This window comes from Bufo gargarizans, chromosome 2 (assembly GCF_014858855.1).
Source record: "Bufo gargarizans isolate SCDJY-AF-19 chromosome 2, ASM1485885v1, whole genome shotgun sequence".
NCBI classification, from domain to species: domain Eukaryota; kingdom Metazoa; phylum Chordata; class Amphibia; order Anura; family Bufonidae; genus Bufo; species Bufo gargarizans.
In genome coordinates this window covers 534,290,762-534,297,119 of record NC_058081.1, presented here as the reverse complement: position 1 = coordinate 534,297,119, position 6,358 = coordinate 534,290,762, and positions in this window count along the sequence as shown.

The following is a 6,358-nucleotide window of genomic DNA, read 5'->3' as shown; positions in this document are numbered from 1 at the left end:
GGGAGAAAAACTCACTGCCAATTTATTCAGAAAGGACACCGCGACCAACTCGTTGTTGCATTGGGAGAGCCATCACCCTCTACCGCTTAAACGTGGCATACCAAAGAGTCAGTATTTGAGGACCCGGAGAAACTGCTCTGAGGGTAAGACGTTTCACACTGAGGCCAGGAAATTACAGACGAGATTCAGAGAGAGGGGATATCCTCAAACAGTCCTCGGAGGGGCGTTTCGGAACGCCGCAAGCAGGGAGCGTACCGAATTACTTGCCCCGAAACCTAAGGTACAGAGTGTACAACAACCTATACGCTTAATATCTGTATTCGACTGTGCAAATGTGGAAGTAATGTCAGTCCTGAAAAGGTACTGGCCAATTCTCCACATGGACCCTGACCTGAAGGATGTACTGACTAAGCAACCGAGCGTTACCTATAGGCGGGGGAGGAGCATAAGAGACCGCTTGGTTCATAGCCATTACATTGCACCAACTGGAGCCGGCACTTGGCTGGACCGGAAACCTTGCGGGATGTTTAAATGTGGCTCCTGCAAAGCCTGTGCGTTCATATCCACCGCTAAATCTAACATCTGCTCAGTGACTGGTCAAGCCTATGAAATCAGAGATTTCTACAACTGCAGAAGCAAGGGTGCGGTCTATCTGTGCCAATGCCCTTGCCCTCTGGACTACATAGGCAAGACTATCCGTGAGGTCAGGCGTCGAATCTGTGAACACGTGAACGACGTGGTGAAGAAAAAGATCACACCCGTCGCGTCACATGTAATTGATGTGCACGGTGGCGACCCTAAGTGCTTGCGATTTTCGGTCCTGGAAACCATCCCTGTATCTCCAAGGGGTGGCGATTGGGACCGTAAAATCCTCCAAAAAGAATGCATGTGGATTCACCGTTTTAGATCCCAGGCACCATTAGGGATCAATGAGAGACTCACGTTCTCCTGTTTCCTATGATCTACTTCCCTCCAGGGACGTTTATTCATGGGGCCGTACGTTTTCCTCTATCCCGCTGTCATAAAGTAGCGCCACTTCGGTAATTCTACCAATAGCCATGATAAAAGAAGTAGGATACTACTTTAAAGTATCCAGGTTGCACATTGCTCATCCAATGTGCCCTAGGTGTCTCATTTATAATAGGGATACACCTTTAGTGAAAAGTACAATACCGCATCATCAATAGCTCCCAGACCCCGCCCCCTTCCCGAATAGAACGCCAGAATAATAAGTACTATGCTATATGTAAGTGACTGGTTTAATGTATCGAGCATCGCGCTACCTTGCCTCTAATGTGATGATATCTGCGCTGAGTAGAAGCGATTTGACTGATGGAACGGATGGGGAGTGAGTCTGCGTTCCATACAACAGGATGTGACTGCCCCATGCGTTCCACCTGGATGAGGCGCCGTACGGACCGGAAGTGACGTAGCTGTGCGTTCCACGCAACCGGATGTTAGCTCCGAGTGCGTTCCACGTGGTCCGGCCGGCTCAGAATGCTCCGGTATGTACTTCCAACTACATGAGGGACGACTCATGACTAGGGATGAGCGAACTCGAACTGTATAGTTCGGGTTCGTACCGAATTTTGGGGTGTCCGTGACACGGACCCGAACCCGGACATTTTCGTAAAAGTCCGGGTTCGGGTTCGGTGTTCGTCGCTTTCTTGGCGCTTTTGTGACGCTTTCTTGGCGCTTTTTGAAAGGCTGCAAAGCAGCCAATCAACAAGCGTCATACTACTTGCCCCAAGAGGCCATCACAGCCATGCCTACTATTGGCATGGCTGTGATTGGCCAGAGCACCATGTGACCCAGCCTCTATTTAAGCTGGAGTCACATAGCGCCGCCCGTCACTCTGCTCTGATTAGCGTAGGGAGAGGTTGCGGCTGCGACAGTAGGGCGAGATTAGGCAGATTAACTCCTCCAAAGGACTTGATTAACTGATCGATCTGCAGCTGTGGATCATTGAGCTGCTGATCCTCAATTGCTCACTGTTTTTAGGCTGCCCAGACCGTTTGTCAGTCACATTTTTCTGGGGTGATCGGCGGCCATTTTGTGTCTTGTGGTGCGCCAGCACAAGCTGCGACCAAGTGCATTTAACCCTCAATGGTGTGGTTGTTTTTTGGCTAAAGCCTACATCAGGGTGAAGCTGTCACACCAAGTGCATTTAACCAGCAATAGTCTGTTCATTTTTTGGCCATATACAAAATCAGGGGCAAGCTGCGCCTGTCACCAAGTGCATTTAACCCTCAATGGTGTGGTTGTTTTTTGGCTAAAGCCTACATCAGGGTGAAGCTGTCACACCAAGTGCATTTAACCAGCAATAGTCTGTTCATTTTTTGGCCATATACAAAATCAGGGGCAAGCTGCGCCTGTCACCAAGTGCATTTAACCCTCAATGGTGTGGTTGTTTTTTGGCTAAAGCCTACATCAGGGTGAAGCTGTCACACCAAGTGCATTTAACCAGCAATAGTCTGTTCATTTTTTGGCCATATACAAAATCAGGGGCAAGCTGCGCCTGTCACCAAGTGCATTTAACCCTCAATGGTGTGGTTGTTTTTTGGCTAAAGCCTACATCAGGGTGAAGCTGTCACACCAAGTGCATTTAACCAGCAATAGTCTGTTCATTTTTTGGCCATATACAAAATCAGGGGCAAGCTGCGCCTGTCACCAAGTGCATTTAACCCTCAATGGTGTGGTTGTTTTCTGGCTAAAGCCTACATCAGGGTGAAGCTGTCACACCAAGTGCATTTAACCAGCAATAGTCTGTTTATTTTTTGGCCATATACTACATCAGGGGCAAGCTGCGCCCGTCACCAAGTGCATTTAACCCTCAGTAGTGTGGTTGGTCAAGCTGTGACACCAAGTGCATTTAACCAGCAATAGTCTGTTCATTTTTTGGCCATATACTACATCAGGGGCAAGCTGCGCCCGTCACCAAGTGCATTTAACCAGCAATAGTGTGGTTATTTTTTGGCCATATCCCAGTCTAATTCTGTCACTAAATCCATACCGGTCACCCAGCGCCTAAATACTAGGCCTCAAATTTATATCCCGCTAAATCTCTCGTTACCGCTGTCCTGTTGTAGCTGGGAAAGTTATTTAGTGTCCGTCAAAGCACATTTTTTGTTCTGGGTTGAAGTACAATTCCCAATTTAGCAATTTCATAATTTAGTGGTTTCTGCTATATCAGAGCTATTTGAAATCTATCCCTAAAAGGGTATATAATATTCAAGGTGCACATTGGGTCATTCAGAATAACTTCACACACACCCGCTACTGTGTATTTTCAAGTCTAATTCTGTCACTAAACCCATACCTGTCACCCAGCGCCTAAATACTAGGCCTCAAATTTATATCCTGCTAAATCTCTCGTTACCGCTGTCCTGTTGTAGCTGGGAAAGTTATTTAGTGTCCGTCAAAGCACATTTTTTGTTCTGGGTTGAAGTACAATTCCCAATTTAGCAATTTCATAATTTAGTGGTTTCTGCTATATCAGAGCTATTTGAAATCTATCCCTAAAAGGGTATATAATATTCAAGGTGCACATTGGGTCATTCAGAATAACTTCACACACACCCGCTACTGTGTATTTCCAAGTCTAATTCTGTCACTAAACCCATACCTGTCACCCAGCGCCTAAATACTAGGCCTCAAATTTATATCCTGCTAAATCTCTCGTTACCGCTGTCCTGTTGTAGCTGGGAAAGTTATTTAGTGTCCGTCAAAGCACATTTTTTGTTCTGGGTTGAAGTACAATTCCCAATTTAGCAATTTCATAATTTAGTGGTTTCTGCTATATCAGAGCTATTTGAAATCTATCCCTAAAAGGGTATATAATATTCAAGGTGCACATTGGGTCATTCAGAATAACTTCACACACACCCGCTACTGTGTATTTCCAAGTCTAATTCTGTCACTAAACCCATACCTGTCACCCAGCGCCTAAATACTAGGCCTCAAATTTATATCCTGCTAAATCTCTCGTTACCGCTGTCCTGTTGTAGCTGGGAAAGTTATTTAGTGTCCGTCAAAGCACATTTTTTGTTCTGGGTTGAAATACAATTCCCAATTTAGCAATTTCATAATTTAGTGGTTTCTGCTATATCAGAGCTATTTGAAATCTATCCCTAAAAGGGTATATAATATTCAAGGTGCACATTGGGTCATTCAGAATAACTTCACACACACCCGCTACTGTGTATTTCCAAGTCTAATTCTGTCACTAAACCCATACCTGTCACCCAGCGCCTAAATACTAGGCCTCAAATTTATATCCTGCTAAATCTCTCGTTACCGCTGTCCTGTTGTAGCTGGGAAAGTTATTTAGTGTCCGTCAAAGCACATTTTTTGTTCTGGGTTGAAATACAATTCCCAATTTAGCAATTTCATAATTTAGTGGTTTCTGCTATATCAGAGCTATTTGAAATCTATCCCTAAAAGGGTATATAATATTCAAGGTGCACATTGGGTCATTCAGAATAACTTCACACACACCCGCTACTGTGTATTTCCAAGTCTAATTCTGTCACTAAACCCATACCTGTCACCCAGCGCCTAAATACTAGGCCTCAAATTTATATCCTGCTAAATCTCTCGTTACCGCTGTCCTGTTGTAGCTGGGAAAGTTATTTAGTGTCCGTCAAAGCACATTTTTTGTTCTGGGTTGAAATACAATTCCCAATTTAGCAATTTCATAATTTAGTGGTTTCTGCTATATCAGAGCTATTTGAAATCTATCCCTAAAAGGGTAGATCATATTGAAGGTGCACATAGGGTCATTCAGAATAACTTCACACACACCCGCTACTGTGTATTTCCAAGTCTAATTCTGTCACTAAACCCATACCTGTCACCCAGCGCCTAAATACTAGGCCTCAAATTTATATCCCGCTAAATCTCTCGTTACCGCTGTCCTGTTGTAGCTGGGAAAGTTATTTAGTGTCCGTCAAAGCACATTTTTTGTTCTGGGTTGAAGTACAATTCCCAATTTAGCAATTTCATAATTTAGTGGTTTCTGCTATATCAGAGCTATTTGAAATCTATCCCTAAAAGGGTATATAATATTCAAGGTGCACATTGGGTCATTCAGAATAACTTCACACACACCCGCTACTGTGTATTTCCAAGTCTAATTCTGTCACTAAACCCATACCTGTCACCCAGCGCCTAAATACTAGGCCTCAAATTTATATCCTGCTAAATCTCTCGTTACCGCTGTCCTGTTGTAGCTGGGAAAGTTATTTAGTGTCCGTCAAAGCACATTTTTTGTTCTGGGTTGAAGTACAATTCCCAATTTAGCAATTTCATAATTTAGTGGTTTCTGCTATATCAGAGCTATTTGAAATCTATCCCTAAAAGGGTATATAATATTCAAGGTGCACATTGGGTCATTCAGAATAACTTCACACACACCCGCTACTGTGTATTTCCAAGTCTAATTCTGTCACTAAACCCATACCTGTCACCCAGCGCCTAAATACTAGGCCTCAAATTTATATCCTGCTAAATCTCTCGTTACCGCTGTCCTGTTGTAGCTGGGAAAGTTATTTAGTGTCCGTCAAAGCACATTTTTTGTTCTGGGTTGAAATACAATTCCCAATTTAGCAATTTCATAATTTAGTGGTTTCTGCTATATCAGAGCTATTTGAAATCTATCCCTAAAAGGGTATATAATATTCAAGGTGCACATTGGGTCATTCAGAATAACTTCACACACACCCGCTACTGTGTATTTCCAAGTCTAATTCTGTCACTAAACCCATACCTGTCACCCAGCGCCTAAATACTAGGCCTCAAATTTATATCCTGCTAAATCTCTCGTTACCGCTGTACTGTTGTTGCTTGGAAAGATATTTAGGGTCCGTCAAAGCACATTTTTTGTTCTGGGTTGAAATACAATTCCCAATTTAGCAATTTCATAATTTAGTGGTTCCTGCTATATCAGAGCTATTTGAAATCTATCCCAAAAAGGGTATATAATATTCAAGGTGCACATAGGGTCATTCAGAATAACTTCACACACACCCTCTACTGTGTATTTCCAAGTCTAATTCTGTCACTAAACCCATACCTGTCACCCAGCGCCTAAATACTAGGCCTCAAATTTATATCCTGCTAAATCTCTCGTTACCGCTGTACTGTTGTTGCTGGGCAAGATATTTAGTGTCCGTCAAAGCACATTTTTTGTTCTGGGTTGAAATACAATTCCCAATTTAGCAATTTCATAATTTAGTGGTTCCTGCTATATCAGAGCTATTTGAAATCTATCCCAAAAAGGGTATATAATATTCAAGGTGCACATAGGGTCATTCAGAATAACTTCACACACACGCTTCTGTGCATTTCCAAGTCTAAT